The sequence below is a fragment of the Bos indicus genome, chromosome 15 (assembly GCF_029378745.1).
Source record: "Bos indicus isolate NIAB-ARS_2022 breed Sahiwal x Tharparkar chromosome 15, NIAB-ARS_B.indTharparkar_mat_pri_1.0, whole genome shotgun sequence".
NCBI lineage: Eukaryota > Metazoa > Chordata > Mammalia > Artiodactyla > Bovidae > Bos > Bos indicus.
In genome coordinates this window covers 78599461-78614801 of record NC_091774.1, presented here as the reverse complement: position 1 = coordinate 78614801, position 15341 = coordinate 78599461, and the positions used below count along the sequence as shown (strand labels likewise).

The 15341-nt window shown below is 40.8% G+C and overlaps 1 protein-coding gene across 2 annotated transcripts in view; it reads right to left on the bottom strand.

Moving 5' to 3' along the window:
• Positions 1 to 15341, bottom strand: part of LOC109569227 (olfactory receptor 4C12-like) — a 177282-nt gene that overhangs the window by 34730 nt on the left and 127211 nt on the right. The gene's annotated exons all lie outside the window — the stretch shown is intronic.

The following is a 15341-nucleotide window of genomic DNA, read 5'->3' as shown; positions in this document are numbered from 1 at the left end:
ACTGATGCTAAAGCTGAAACTCCAGTACCTTGACCATCTCATGTGAAGAGTTGACTCATTGGAAAAGACTCTGATGCTGGGAGGGATTGGGGGCAGAAGGAGAAGGCTGGATGGCATTACTGACTCAATGGACATGAGTCTGAGTGAACTCTGAGAGTTGGCGATGGACAGGGAGGCCTGGTGTGCTGCGATTCATGGGGTTACAAAGAGTCGGACATGACTGAGCAACTGAACTGAACTGAACATTATTATATACATTATTATAACATTTGTTAACACTAATGAGAGTGATTCTTTTCTCTCATAAGGGCATTCATACTGCAGTTGATAGGCAAGAACTTAAACAGACAAACTTCCTTCTAAGCAGAGAAACCTTTATCACTTGTTTAAATTCCATGTACTCACACATTCGGAGAAGGCAGTGGCACCCCACTCCAGTACTCTTGCCTGGAAAATCCCATGGACGGAGGAGCCTGGTGGGCTGCAGTCCATGGGGTCCCACAGAGTCAGACACGACTGAGCAAATTCACTTTCACTTTTCACTTTCATGCATTGGAGAAGGAAATGGCAACCCACTCCAGTGTTCTTGCCTGGAGATCCCAGGGATGGGGGAGCCTGGTGGGCTGCCACCTATGGGGTCCCACAGAGTCACACATGACTGAAGCGACTTAGCAGCAGCAGCAACTCATACATTATGAAATATAAACTTTTACTACAAATCTACTGTTTTCTCATTCTTAATAGAATGCAGAGATTAATTTTCACCATATGATTCTAATAATAATTAATTAAATATTGTTGGGGTTTTGCTGTGTTCACACTATACTAACAGTTTTACATTCACTATTCCATTTACAAGACCTTCACAAAATCCTACAAGGTTGGTAAACTATTATCTACTTTAAAGATAAGGAAATGTGGTTAGAAGGTAAACAATTTGCCCAAGTCATAATCAGATCAGATCAGTCACTCAGTCGTGTCCGACTCTTTGCAACCCCATGAATCGCAGCACACCAGGCCTCCCTGTCCATTGCCAACTCTCAGAGTTCACTCAGACTCACGTCCATCGAGTCAGTGATGCCATCCAGCCATCTCATCCTGTGTCATCCCCTTCTCCTCCTGCCCCCAATCCCTCCCAGCATCAGAGTCTTTTCCAATGAGTCAACTCTTCACATGAGGTGGCCAAAGTACTGGAGTTTCAGCTTTAGCATCATTCCTTCCAAAGAAATCCCAGGGCTGATCTCCTTCAGAATGGACTGGTTGGATCTCCTTGTGGTCCAAGGGACTCTCAAGAGTCTTCTCCAACACCACAGTTCAAAAGCATCAATTCTTCGGCACTCAGCTTTCTTCACAGTCCAACTCTCACATCCATACATGACCAGAGGAAAAACCATAGCCTTGACTAGATGGACCTTTGTTGGCAAAGTAATGTCTCTGCTTTTGAATATGCTATCTAGGTTGGTCATAACTTTCCTTCCAAGGAGTAAGCGTCTTTTAATTTCATGGCTGCAGTCACCATCTGCAGTGATTTTGGAGCCCAGAAACATAAAGTCTGACACTGTTTCCACTGTTTCCCCATCTATTTCCCATGAAGCGATGGGACCAGATGACATGATCTTCGTTTTCTGAATGTTGAGCTTTAAGCCAACTTTTTCAGTCTCCTCTTTCACTTTCATCAAGAGGCTTTTGAGTTCCTCTTCACTTTCTACCATAAGGGTGGTGTCATCTGCATATCTGAGGTTATTGATATTTCTCCCGGCAATCTTGATTCCAGCTTGTGTTTCTTGCAGTCCAGCGTTTCTCATGATGTACTCTGCATATAAGTTAAATAAGCAGGGTGACAATATACAGACTTGATGTACTCCTTTTCCTATTTGGAACCAGTCTGTTGTTCCATGTCCAGTTCTAACTGTTGCTTCCTGACCTGCATACAGGTTTCTCAAGAGGCAGATCAGGTGGTCTGGTATTCCCATCTCTTTCAGGATTTTCCACAGTTGATTGTGATCCACACAGTCAAAGGCTTTGGAATAGTCAATAAAGCAGAAATAGATGTTTTTCTGGAACTCTCTTGCTTTTTCGATGATCCAGTGGATGTTGGCTATTTGATTTCTGGTTCCTCTGCCTTTTCTAAAACCAGCTTGAACATCAGGAAGTTCACAGTTCACATATTGCTGAAGCCTGGCTTGGAGAATTTTGAGCATTACTTTACTAGCGTGTGAGATGAGTGCAATTGTGTGGTAGTTTGAGCATTCTTTAGCATTGCCTTTCTTTGGGATTGGAATGAAAACTGACCTTTTCCAGTCCTGTGGCCACTGCTGAGTTTTCCAAATTTGCTGGCATATTGAGTGCAGCACTTTCACAGCATCATCTTTCAGGATTTGGAATAGCTCAACTGGAATTCCATCACCTCCACTAGCTTTGTTCATAGTGATGCTTTCTAAGGCCTATTTGACTTCACATTCCAGGATGTCTGGCTCTAGGTCAGTGTTCACACCATCTGGTGTGACCCAGTGATTATCTGGGTCGTGAAGATCTTTTTTGTACAGTTCTTCTGTGTATTCTTGCCACCTCTTCTTAATATCTTCTGCTTCTCTTATGTCCATCCCATTTCTGTCCTTTATCGAGCCCATCTTTGCATGAAATGTTCCTTTGGTATCTCTGATTTTCTTGAAGAGATCTCTAGTGTTCCCCATTCCGTTGTTTTCCTCGATTTCTTTGCATTGATCACTGAAGAAGGCTTTCTTATCTCTTCTTGCTATTCTTTGGAACTCTGCATTCAGATGTTTATATCTTTCCTTTTCTCCTTTGCTTTTCGCTTCTCTTCTTTTCACAGCTATTTGTAAGTCCTCCCCAGACAGCCATTTTGCTTTTTTGCATTTCTTTTCTATGGGGATGGTCTTGATCCCTGTCTCCTGTACAATGTCATGAACCTCATTCCATAGTTAATCAAGCACTCTTTCTATCAGATCTAGTCCCTTAAATCTCTTTCTCACTTCCAGTGTATTATCATAAGGGGTTTGATTTAGGTCATACCTGAATGGTCTAGTGGTTTTCCCTACTTTCTTCAACTTAAGTCTGAATTTGGCAATAAGGAGTTCATGGTCTGAGCCACAGTCAGCTCCTGGTCTTGTTTTTGCTGACTGTATAGAGCTTCTCCATCTTTGGCTGCAAAGAATACAATCAATCTGATTTCGGTGTTGACCATCTGGTGATGTCCATGTATAGAGTCTTCTCTTGTGTTGTTGGAAGAGGGTGTTTGTTATGCCCAGTGCATTTTCTTGGCCAAACTCTGTTAGTCTTTGCCCTGCTTCATTCCGTATTCCAAGGCCAAATTTGCCTGTTACTCCAGGTGTTTCTTGACTTCCTACTTTTCCATTCCAGTCCCCTATAATGAAAAGGACATCTTTTTGGGGTGTTAGTTCTAAAAGGTCTTGTAGGTCTTCATAGAACCGTTCAACTTCAGCTTCTTCAGTGTTACTGGTTGGGGCGCAGACTTGGATTACTGTGATATTGAATGGTTTGCCTTGGAAATGAACAGAGATCTTTCTGTCGTTTTTGAGATTGCATCCAAGTACTGCATTTCGGACTCTTTTGTCATGATACCAAAATAAAATAGAGCAGTCTGTATTAAAAAATCGGGATGTCTACCTCTAGCTCTTTGGAATTTAGCTCTCCAGTATAGGTCTAGTTTACCTCTTGGAATCAGCCATGTCATAGTTTGGACAAAGCCACCACCTATGATCATGTGTAATCCATGGCAGTTATTTGGCTAAACTGCGTGATGCACAGTCAGATGTTAATGAGTTCAGAAGCTATTTAACAAGTTCAGAATTTTTGTGCCCTAAGACTCTTTCAGTACCAAGGGATAGTTAGAAATTTCGGGGTGGACGTGTACACGCTGCTGGGTTTAAAATGGATCAACACATGGAACTGTACAGCACAGGGAACTCTGCTCAGTGTTGTGTGGCACCCGGGAGGGGAGGGGAGTCGAGGAGAAAGGGCACGTGTATATGTGTGGCTGAGTCACCTGAAGCTATCACAACAGTGTTAATTGGTTATACCCCAATACAAATAAAAAGTTTAAAAGAAAATTCTTCCAGGACCTTCCAGCATTTTATCAACTCATATGCTCTTTAAAGATAAGGAAGCTGAGGCCCAGAGAGGAAACACAGCTGATTAGTGGTAAATAACAATCCAAGTCTTTTAATGCCCAACACAGTGATTTTTTTATCACACCACACCTTACCTCCCACAAGATGACTTAAGTCCAGTGTATACAAGGGGGAAAGAAAAATCACCTTAAGCTGACTGAGAAAAATAACTTTCATCTCTTATCTTCAGCAATATGTGTCTTGACTCTCTAAGAGAAAGGTCTAAGTCTTAGGTCAGGGATGCAAAAGTTCAGTTATATTGCAGGGACCACATCCAGTTCAGCAGAAATAAGACCTTGCCTGGTTAGAAGACCCAAGAAAGTTTGAAACTAATCAGAATAAAAAGTGCCTCAGAACTTGGGGTTTAATGTGTATTCCCAACCACAGCAAAGGGTACGTTTTCCCTTGTAAATGCTATAAATTTATATATTCTCCATTTGGAATTCAATATGAGCTGACAAATTCCTTCAAAAAACAACCTAAATGCTGACCTTCCCCTCAGTCCCGTGCAGACTTAAAAATTGTCTTCAGAATTCACAGATTGTAATCCTATTCTGGATAAATTATAAATAAACCCATATATAGGAAGGAGAACAAATATTTCTGCTAAAGATCCCAGGGTATCTAAAAGTACTCTCCCATAAAATATCAGAGAATAAATCTTTAATGATTTTCACTGTAAAAATTCCTTGAAAAAAAGCAGAACTATAAAAACTCAATAAAAAAAAAAATCAGTTCTAGTTCACTTACTGCGGTTTCCCCTGTAGTTAAGAAGAATGCCCAAGGTATTTAGAAATACGAAATAACCATTACTTGTAATGTCAAATCATGCATATTTCTCAAGTCCCCACTGCCTGGACAATTCTACAGGAAGCGTTTCTGTCAAGATGATACACATTTATTTAAATAGATTCAGCATGCTCCAATGCCTTGGAAAATCAACTCAAAAGAAAAGAAAATGCTATGTTGAATTTGAAACCCAAAGTCTTAGGTGCTAAGAGGAATCTTCTGATCTTCAGAACCTAGTCTATGTATATAAAAGAAGAGACACAAATATTTCTGTTACCTAATAAGCCCTTCTTTTTTTTTTTCTTTTTTTTTTCTTATGTAATGATATACAACATTTATTGAACACTTAAACATGTGTCAGTCACTGTCTCAATAATCATTTACAAGTATTACACAATTCAATCCTCTTCACAACTCGATAATCCCCAGTATAGAAATGAGAAATCAGAAGCAAGAAGAAACTGAGAAGCTTGCCTGAGTGAATGAAGGAGACAGGTTTTGAATTGGTCACAAAGCCCATACTCTTACAAGCTTTATTAGGCTTCTCTTAAAATGAGGAAACATCTTCTCCATGAATCCTAGTGTTTAAAGACAATACCGAGAACATCAAAGAACCAACCTTTCTATCTAAGGCGTTATCCTCCCAGGAATTAATTATCTCTGTTTTTTTAAGATCTTGCCTATAAGCAGATATTTGGGAGGACTCACCCATGAACAACACATTTTCACCTGATTGGTTCTTTCTCTGCACTTTAACAGCCTGCATTCTTGGTCTGGAAAACTATGTGATAAAGTACTGTTCATGCAAGCCCTTGGGTATCAAGAGCTGAGGCGTGAAAGACTCTAAATGATGCAACCATGGTGTTTCATCCAGGTGGAGTATCCCTAAGGAAATTTACTCACCGACTGAGGTCACCAGAGGAGGTTGAGATACATATAGGTTCATGACTATTATATCTTGAGTAACTGACTGCTTAATCATTATAAAATGTCTTTCTTGGTCTATCGCAACAATTTATGGCCTACAGTTTATTTTGTCCTATATTTGTATTGCCTGTTCTTTTACCTCTCTTTTTGCTACTTTTTCCATAATATATATTTCTTGCCACTTTCACTTTCCACTTATCTGTGTCTTTGAATCATGAAGCTTGTAGAGAAAATATATATGAATCACGATTTTGTCCATTCTGCCAATCTCTGCCTATTAGTTGGAGTGCTAAACCATGTGTATCTTATATAATTACTGGTAAGACAGGATTTACATCTTGCATCCACTCCCGCTAGTCCTCTCCCCTGTGCCAGGTCTATAAAATTCTGGGAAACTTTTGTTCAGGGCTCCCTCAACAATGAGATGACTCCCATATCTGTGCTAACCCACCTGACCCCTGACTACACAATGTTTCACAGGGGATAATGGAACAGGGGGAAGTTGATACTTACTCTGGTTTTAGCCTGTCACTTATACTATGTCAGCAAATGATTAAGGCTGCTGCTTTCATTTGTGGCTTATTAATTTATTCACTCCTCTGTCATCTGACAACTCCATTCTCTCTTCCACTCAGCTGAGCCCTTGAGTCTATATATAAAATTATGATATCTGTGAATGACGATGGTCTTATATTTTATTTTCCCATCTTTATACCTTTCATTTTAGATTCCTGTCGTATTGTACCAGATGGGCTTCCCAGATGGTGCTAGTGATAAAGAACCCACCTTCCAATGCAGGAGATCTAAGAGATGCAGGTTTGATCCCTGGGTCAAGAAGATCTCCTGGAGGAGGGCATGGCAAGCCACTCCAGCATTCCTGCCTGGAGAATCCCATGGAAAGAGGAACCTGGTGGGCTATAGTCCAGAGGGTTGCAAAGAGTAGGAAATGACTGAAGCGACTTAGCACATTATATTGGATAAGACCGCCAATACTATATTAAATATAGTATTTAATATATCCAATGCTGTTTTAAATTTCTGAGACTTTTCAGAAAACCATGCCCCAGAAATCCATAGATTCTACCCCCTGACTCCTGGTCAAGCCATTACATTAAAATCATTCATAATTATTTATCTCCTGCACATATCATTTACAGAACAGAAAAAAACAGATGGACACCTGCCAAACTGCTAATACATGGTGTCATCAAATGAGGTGTGGGCATTTTTAAAAGAGGCATTTCAGTTAACCAAATATTTCACCACACACTTGTTCATAAGGATGCATGAGTTTGGTAACTGTTTTATCTCCTGCCACCACTAAAATTTAAACTTTATGAAAGGTATCAATATATTGATTATATAACAATTCTTTTTTTATTATATAACAATTCATAGATTGTTAACTAATTCTAGTTCCTCCTCTAACAAATCAGCTATCATCGGATGAATATCATGGGGAGATTTTAATTCAATTTCCTAACATGTTTGATCATCAGCATCAGTATTGTCACAGATTTCATTGAAATCAAATTAATCCTACCAGTTATACCTTTATTAATCCAAAAAACAGGTACATTATGATTTATTTATTGGCTCCCTTTTTAGTAACAATTATCTTTCTATTATTTGAATTAATTTTCACTCAGATCCCCCCATTTGATATAATCCAGGGTTCCCCTTATCTTCCAGTTATCTCAGGCCCATTTTGCAGACTCTATTACAAATCCATTGGATACTTAGTAAGAATCAGTACAGTCCATCTGATGCCACTACATTATAATCCACTTCTCATTCCACAAGGAACACCACTCTTCATTCTACTCATTGAATGGATTTAAATTTTCCTCTTCAGTGAATTGGTTTTTATGCTGCTACTTACCAGATTGAGAGATGGCTTTTCACTCTTGAGCCACCATTTGCAAATAATACTGATTTTAGTCATCCTCCAATAACTGATCATAGGGAGGGACTCCTTCAGCCATGAGGTTTAGATATTCTGCTGCTGCTGCTGCTAAATCGCTTCAGTAATGTCCAACTCTGTGAAACCCCATAGATGGCAACCCACCAGGCTCCGCCATCCCTGGGATTCTCCAGGCAAGAATGCTAGAGTGGGCTGCCATTTCCTTCTCCAATGCATGAAAGTGAAAAGTGTAAGTGAAGTCGCTCAATCGTGTCCGACTCTTCGCGACCTCATGGATTGCAGCCTACCAGGCTCCTCCATGGGATTTTCCAGGCAAGAGTACTGGAGTGGGGTGCCATTCTTCAGGAGGCTCTAATAAAGGGCTTGAAGGCAAAGCAGCCATTGCTCATACATGCAATGACTGATTGTAATACTAAGAAAAGTAAGTCAGAAAGAGAAATATAAATACCATACGAATCACTTATATGTGGAATCTAAAAGATGACACCAAAAAACGCGTGGCTATATGTATATGTATAATTGCTTCACTTTGCTCTACACCTGAAACTAACACAACATTGTAAATCGGCTCTAAGCCAATAAAAATGTTAATAAAAAAATTAAACATGACACAAATGAACATATCTACAAGGCAGAAACAGACTCACAGACATGGAGAACAGAGTTGTGGTTGCCAAGGGGAAGGTGGATGGGGAGGGAAGGAACAGAATGGGAGTTTAGGATTAGCAGAGGTGAACTGTTACAAACAGGATGGATAAACAAGGTCATACTATTTAGCACCAGGAACTATATTCAATATCTTGTGACAAATCATAATGGAAAAGAATATATATATATATATATATATATATATTCTGAGTCACTTTGCTGTACAGAAGAAATTAACACAGTATTGTAAATCAACTAAATTTCAATCAAAAATTTTTAAAAAGAATACCCATAGCTTTTTTTCTTAGCTATAATTGTGTCACATGCCTATCCCTAAGTTTATCACTAGAAAGGAGAAAAACAGACATAATTACTTAAATTAATTCAGAGTCACACTATGAACTGGGGTTGGACCACAGTTTCCCCCAAACACATGGCGAACTGGCACCAGAACAAAGGGAGCTTTGGTTGAAAAAAAAAGATGAGAAATAACTACTCTGTGGACAACTAACACTGTCTGCCATACCTAATACGCCTCTATTAATTCTATTAATTACTCCCTTCTCACTCCTGATCTATAACTTTCTCTCTCCTTCCCTTCCCCCTCCCATTTCCCTTCCCTTCCTCCTTCCTCTTCTCTTCCTCTCTCCCAATTTCTCACCCTCCCTCATCTCCTCTCTTTTAGTGCTTCCCACTGGTATTTAAACATGACCAACTTTCTCCCATTTTGAAATACAGTCATCTTCAATCCCATATCCCAAGATAGTACCTAAGTACCTAATTTGATTCTAATCAACCTATGAGGTACTGTTATCTCTTTATAAGATAGGGAAACTGAGGCACAGAGAAGTTTAATAACTTAGCCAAGATTACACAGCTTAACCAGGATTTAATAAATGATGATCAATAGTATTATAGTAGTGGAGAAATGCAAAATTTTCTCTCAACTTATTTCAGGAAATATTTTTTATGCATAAAGCACTAATGGATAATTTTATATGCTATTTTTTGGTGTTACTCCCAATAACCCCTATTTATTTAAGCTGTACTTAAGCTGTTTTCCAGGTTCTGGTAAGTTCCATGACAAGCATAAAATCTTACAGTAAATAGAATTGATTTTCAATACCTAGGTTCATGTCTTTGGTATATTATTTCTCTAGGACTCCACCATGTCCCATTGATATAGAGTATATCCCTGGTCCTAGGTATGAATATCTGCTCAGTCTTCCCTTCTACTCTGAAAGCATCAGGAAATTTCCAGAATGAAAACTCCCAACAGAGTGCTTAGGAAGACATCCCAGATGGGGGCCAAATGTGGAAAGGAAGATGAAAAATATTCTCTTTACTCAACGGTCCTTTCTGGTCAGTGCTACACAGGGGGTCTGTCTGAGGAATATGTCCTTCCTGCCACTGGTGCTAAAAGCAACGCCTCTAAATAATGCACAGCTGGTCTGAATCACCACCTCCTCCCCACCCAATCCCAGTGCACGAAACTCATCACGGAATCAACGTCCAGTGCCCTACAACAACATAATTGTTAGAGCTCAAGCTTAGAAATTAGACCAGCTTGTGTTTCAATCCAATGTCTACTTATTAGCTTTTAGGTCTTGGTCAAAAGATACTCAAAGTAAGCATCAATTTTCATTTACATAAAGTAGGATTAATAGATCCCACATGGAGATTATGTGAGAATTAGATGAAACACCACATGTAGCACTGTGATGTAAATACAGAGCTCATTATCTGTTAGTTCTCACGGCATCCACATTTCCTGAATCTCCTACAGCCTTTCTAGGACTCAACTACACTGTCATATTTTTTAGTGAGAGATGGCTGAACATCCATAGATTTCTGAAGTACAATGACTTATGAATCAGTATTCAATACTTTAAAACTTAACCTTCCTTCTCTCTTAATTTTTGTATTAAGAAATTCTACCAACCAGATTCTACCAACCGTAAGAATAAGGAAGCCATGTATGTGAGTTGAGACAATTCTTTGCAGAAACTTGAATCAGTCAAGCCATGTGCTCTATACAGAAAGTGACAACAGACACCAGTGAGCTTTTGCTTTACACCAAGCACCGCTGGAAGCACTTTACATGTGCTCACTCATAGAAACCCCACAATATCCTGTGGCACATACTCCTATCGCCCTCTTCTTACAAGTGTGAGAACTCAGGTATAAAGAAAGAGGCTGAGGAACTTGCCCAAGATCATATAGTTAGCAAACAGAAGAGGCAGCAAAACTCTTACAGTTAATCGTGATTCACTATTCTATTACTAAAAGCAGTTTCTCTAGCCTGGCAGTTGCTCAGTCGTGCCTGACTCTTTGCAATCCCAAGGACTGTAGCCCCCTAGGCTCCTCTGTCCATGGAATTCTCCAGGATTGGGTTGCCATTCCCTTCTCCGGGACACCTTCTCAACCCAAGGACTGAACCCAGATCCCCTGCATTGCAGCAAATCCTTTATCGTCTGAGCCACTCTAGCCTGCATGCCTTTATCTACAGTGCATTAGCAGTAGAATATCAGTTTTGCAGGGACTTAGGTATTTCCACATGTTATCTTCCTCAATCCCTCCTACAACTCTGTGAGACAGGTATGAATAAGGCTCTTTTGGTGATGGACAGGGAGGCCTGGAATGCTGCGGTTCATGGGGTTGCAGAGTCAGACACGACTGAGCGACTAAACTGAACTGAACTGATGAACACTAGGGAGCTCATGCATCCATTATCCCATGACAGGACCTTCTGTGCCTTGGGTCCCGGAGTCCAAGATCATTTTCTAAACACACTCATAGAAGGGCTGCAAACCCAGCCCAGATGCCTCTCCCTCGTCTCCTTAATCACAGATGCCGTGGCCACAAGAGAGAATGGATTAACTGGTTTGGCTGCCATCTTGGTTGAAGTTGCTAGTTTTAATCCTCTGGGAGTTGAGAGATCAGAGACTCTCTAACTCCTTGCACTTGAGTAATACTTTTTGAGATATTTCCCTGTAACCACACTTGAAAGTGTTGGTAAAGATGAACCCAGGAAGACCATATAAGCGTAACCATCCCCGGATCACAGAAGCTGTGTGGTGTGTTTTTGTTTTGTTTTGTTTTGTTTTCTTGACACCACGCACTCAAACTCTTAAAGATCAGCCTTCACTTGTATTCCAGTTAAAAGTAGGGTAAACTGGGCCTGTCATTCATGGCTGACTTCCAGGAGGAAGAGAGTTTTGAGCCAGTCTACTGCTGCTAAGTCGCTTCAGTCGTGTCCAACTCTGTGTGATCCCATAGATGGCAGCCCACCAGGCTCCCGCATCCCTGGGATTCTCCCAGTCTGAACAGTAGTAAAATGCAGAAGCCAAAGTAGGCTGGCTGCCAGGTGTGGGACAGCCATGCACAACGCACAGATATCACTGCCCTCATGGTGCTGACTTCAGTGTTTTGTTTTGGGCACTTTGTTTTGTCTTTTCATTTTTTATGGGCTTCCCAGGTTGCTCAGTGGTTAAGACTCTGCCTGCCAATGTGGGAGATGCGGGTTCGATCCCTGGCTGAGGAAGATACCCTGAAGGAGGAAACGGCAACCCATTCTAGTATTCCTGCCAGGAAAATCCCATGGACAGAGAACCTGGCGTGCTACAGTCCATGGGGCCGCAAAGAGTCAGAGACGACTGAGTGCCTGATCACCCAAAATATATTTAACATAATCAGATCAGATCAGATCAGTCGCTCAGTCATGTCCGACTCTTTGCGACCCCATCAACTGAAGCACGCCAGGCCTCCCTGTCCATCACCAACTCCCGGAGTTCACTCAGACTCACGTCCATGGAGTCAGTGATGCCATCCAGCCATCTCATCCTCTGTCATCCCCTTCTCCTCCTGCCCCCAATCCCCCCCAGAATCAGAGTCTTTTCCAATGAGTCAACCCTTCACATGAGGTGGCCAAAGTACTGGAGTTTCAGCTTTAGCATCAGTCCTTCCAAAGAAATCCCAGGGCTGATCTCCTTCAGAATGGACTGGTTGGATCTCCTTGCAGTCCAAGGGACTCTCAAGAGTCTTCTCCAACACCACAGTTCAAAAGCATCAATTCTTCAGCGCTCAGCCTTCTTCACAGTCCAACTCTCACATCCATACATGACCACAGGAAAAACCATAGCCTTGACTAGACGAACTTTTGTTGGCAAAGTATTGTCTCTGCTTTTGAATATGCTATCTAGGTTGGTCATAACTTTCCTTCCAAGGAGTAAGCGTCTTTTAATTTCATGGCTACAGTCACCATCTGTAGTGATTTTGGAGCCCAGAAACATAAAGTCTGACACTGTTTCCACTGTTTCCCCATCTATTTCCCATGAAGTGATGGGACCGGATGCCATGATCTTCGTTTTCTGAATGTTGAGTTTTAAGCCAACTTTTTCACTCCCCACTTTCACTTTCATCAAGAGGCTTTTGAGTTCCTCTTCACTTTCTGCCATAAGGGTGGTGTCATCTGCATATCTGAGGTTATTGATATTTCTTCTGGCCATCTTGATTCCAGCTTCTGCTTCTTCCAGCCCAGCGTTTCTCATGATGTACTCTGCATATAAGTTCAATAAACAGGGTGACAATATACAGCCTTGATGTACTCCTTTTCCTATTTGGAACCAGTCTGTTGTTCCATGTCCAGTTCTAACTGTTGCTTCCTGACCTGCATACAAATTTCTCAAGAGGCAGATGAGGTGGTCTGCTATTCCCATCTCTTTCAGAATTTTCCACAGTTTATTGTGATCCACACAGTCAACGGCTTTGGCATAGTCAAAAAAGCAGAAATAGATGGTTTTCTGGAACTCACTTGCTTTTTCTATGATCCAGCGGATGTTGGCAATTCGATCTCTGGTTCCTCTGCCTTTTCTAAAACCAGCTTGAACATCAGGAAGTTCATGGTTCACATATTGCTAAAGCCTGGCTTGGAGAATTTTGAGCATTACTTTACTAGTATGTGAGATGAGTACAATTGTGTGGTAGTTTGAGCATTCTTTGGCATTGCCTTTCTTTGGGATTGGAATGAAAACTGACCTTTTCCAGTCCTGTGGCCACTGCTGAGGTTTCCAAATTTGCTGGCATATTGAGTGCAGCACCTTCACAGCATCATCTTTCGGGATTTGGAATAGCTCACCTGGAAATCCATCACCTCCACTAGCTTTGTTTGTAGTGATGCTTTCTAAGGCCCACTTGACTTCACATTCCAGGATGTCTGGATCTAGGTCAGTGATCACACCATCGTGATTATCTGGGTCGTGAAGATCTTTTTTGTACAGTTCTGTGTATTCTTGCCATCTCTTCTTAATATCTTCTGCTTCTGTTAGGTCCATACCATTTCTGTCCTTTATCAAGCTCATCTTTGCATGTAATGTTTCTTTGGTATCTCTGATTTTCTTAAAGAGATCCCTAGTATTTCCCATTCTGTTGTTTCCTCTATTTCTTTGCATTGATCACTGAAGGCTTTTTTTTTTTTTAAACTTTACAATATTGTATTAGTTTTGCCAAATATTGAAATGAATCTGCCACAGGTATACCCGCGTTCCCCATCCTGAACCCTCCTCCCTCCCCTACCCTCCCTCTGGGTCGTCCCAGTGCACCAGCCCCAAGCATCCAGTACCGTGCATCGAACCTGGACTGGTGACTCGTTTCATACATGATATTATACATGTTTCAATGCTATTCTCCCAAATCTCCCCACCCTCTCCCTCTCCCACAGAGTCCATAAGACTGATCTATACATTGGTGTCTCTTTTGCTGTCTCGTACACAGGGTTATTGTTACCATCTTTCTAAATTCCATATATATGAGTTAGTATACTGTATTGGTGTTTTTCTTTCTGGCTTACTTCACCCTGTATAATAGGTTCCAGTTTCATCCATCTCATTAGAACTGATTCAAATGTATTGTTTTTCATGGCTGAGTCATACTCCATTGTGTATATGTACCACAGCTTTCTTATCCATTCATCTGCTGATGGACATCTAGGTTGCTTCCATGTCCTGGCTATTATAAACAGTGCTGCGATGAACATTGGGGTACATGTGTCTCTTTCCCTTCTGGTTTCCTCAGTGTGTATGCCCAGCAGTGGGATTGCTGGATCATAAGGCAGTTCTATTTCCAGTTTTTTAAGGAATCTCCATACTGCTCTCCATAATGGCTGTACTAGTTTGCATTCCCACCAAGAGTGTAAGAGAGTTCCCTTTTCTCCACCCCCTCTCCAGCATTTATTGCTTGTAGACTTATGGATTGCAGCCATTCTGACTGGTGTGAAATGGTACCTCATAGTGGTTTTGCTTGTGGTTTTGAGTGTCCAAAACATTTGGATCCAGACTCCTAGGAACCAAAGAAGATATCTATAGGCTGAGCACAAGCTTATTAAGAAAAAAATTTGAAAGAGCTAACCTCAGGGAATTGCTACTTCAAATCAACTTTTATTTATTGCTGATTTTATGGTGTTTGCAATTCCTAATTTTTCTACTTTAACAGTGTGATATTTCCAGGACTTTAAGTCAGGATAGATCTCAGGTCAAGTGGCTCTTTTTAATACACTTCATCTGGGCACAAGAAGGACTGACAAATCTATAGTAAGATGACATAAATGTAAATTTCCTCCAATGGTTAGGCTTTTTTCCCATCACTTTCTTTTGAAGCCTAACACTTCGGAAGGTGTCAGACTAAAGAAATTTGTTATCTGAGCTGAGATGTGTGTGCCTCACTCACATAATGATATGAGCCAATAAAGCAAACCTAAAACCCAGTCCATGAACTCAGCATTATTTAGGAATTCTCTGTCAGCAGTCATTTTCAAACCATTAAGTAAGGGAAAGGAAATTTCCATTTAAGATAAAAAGTGAATAAACCTTTAAAGCAGCAATTGTTGATGGGTCAACGATCGCTAC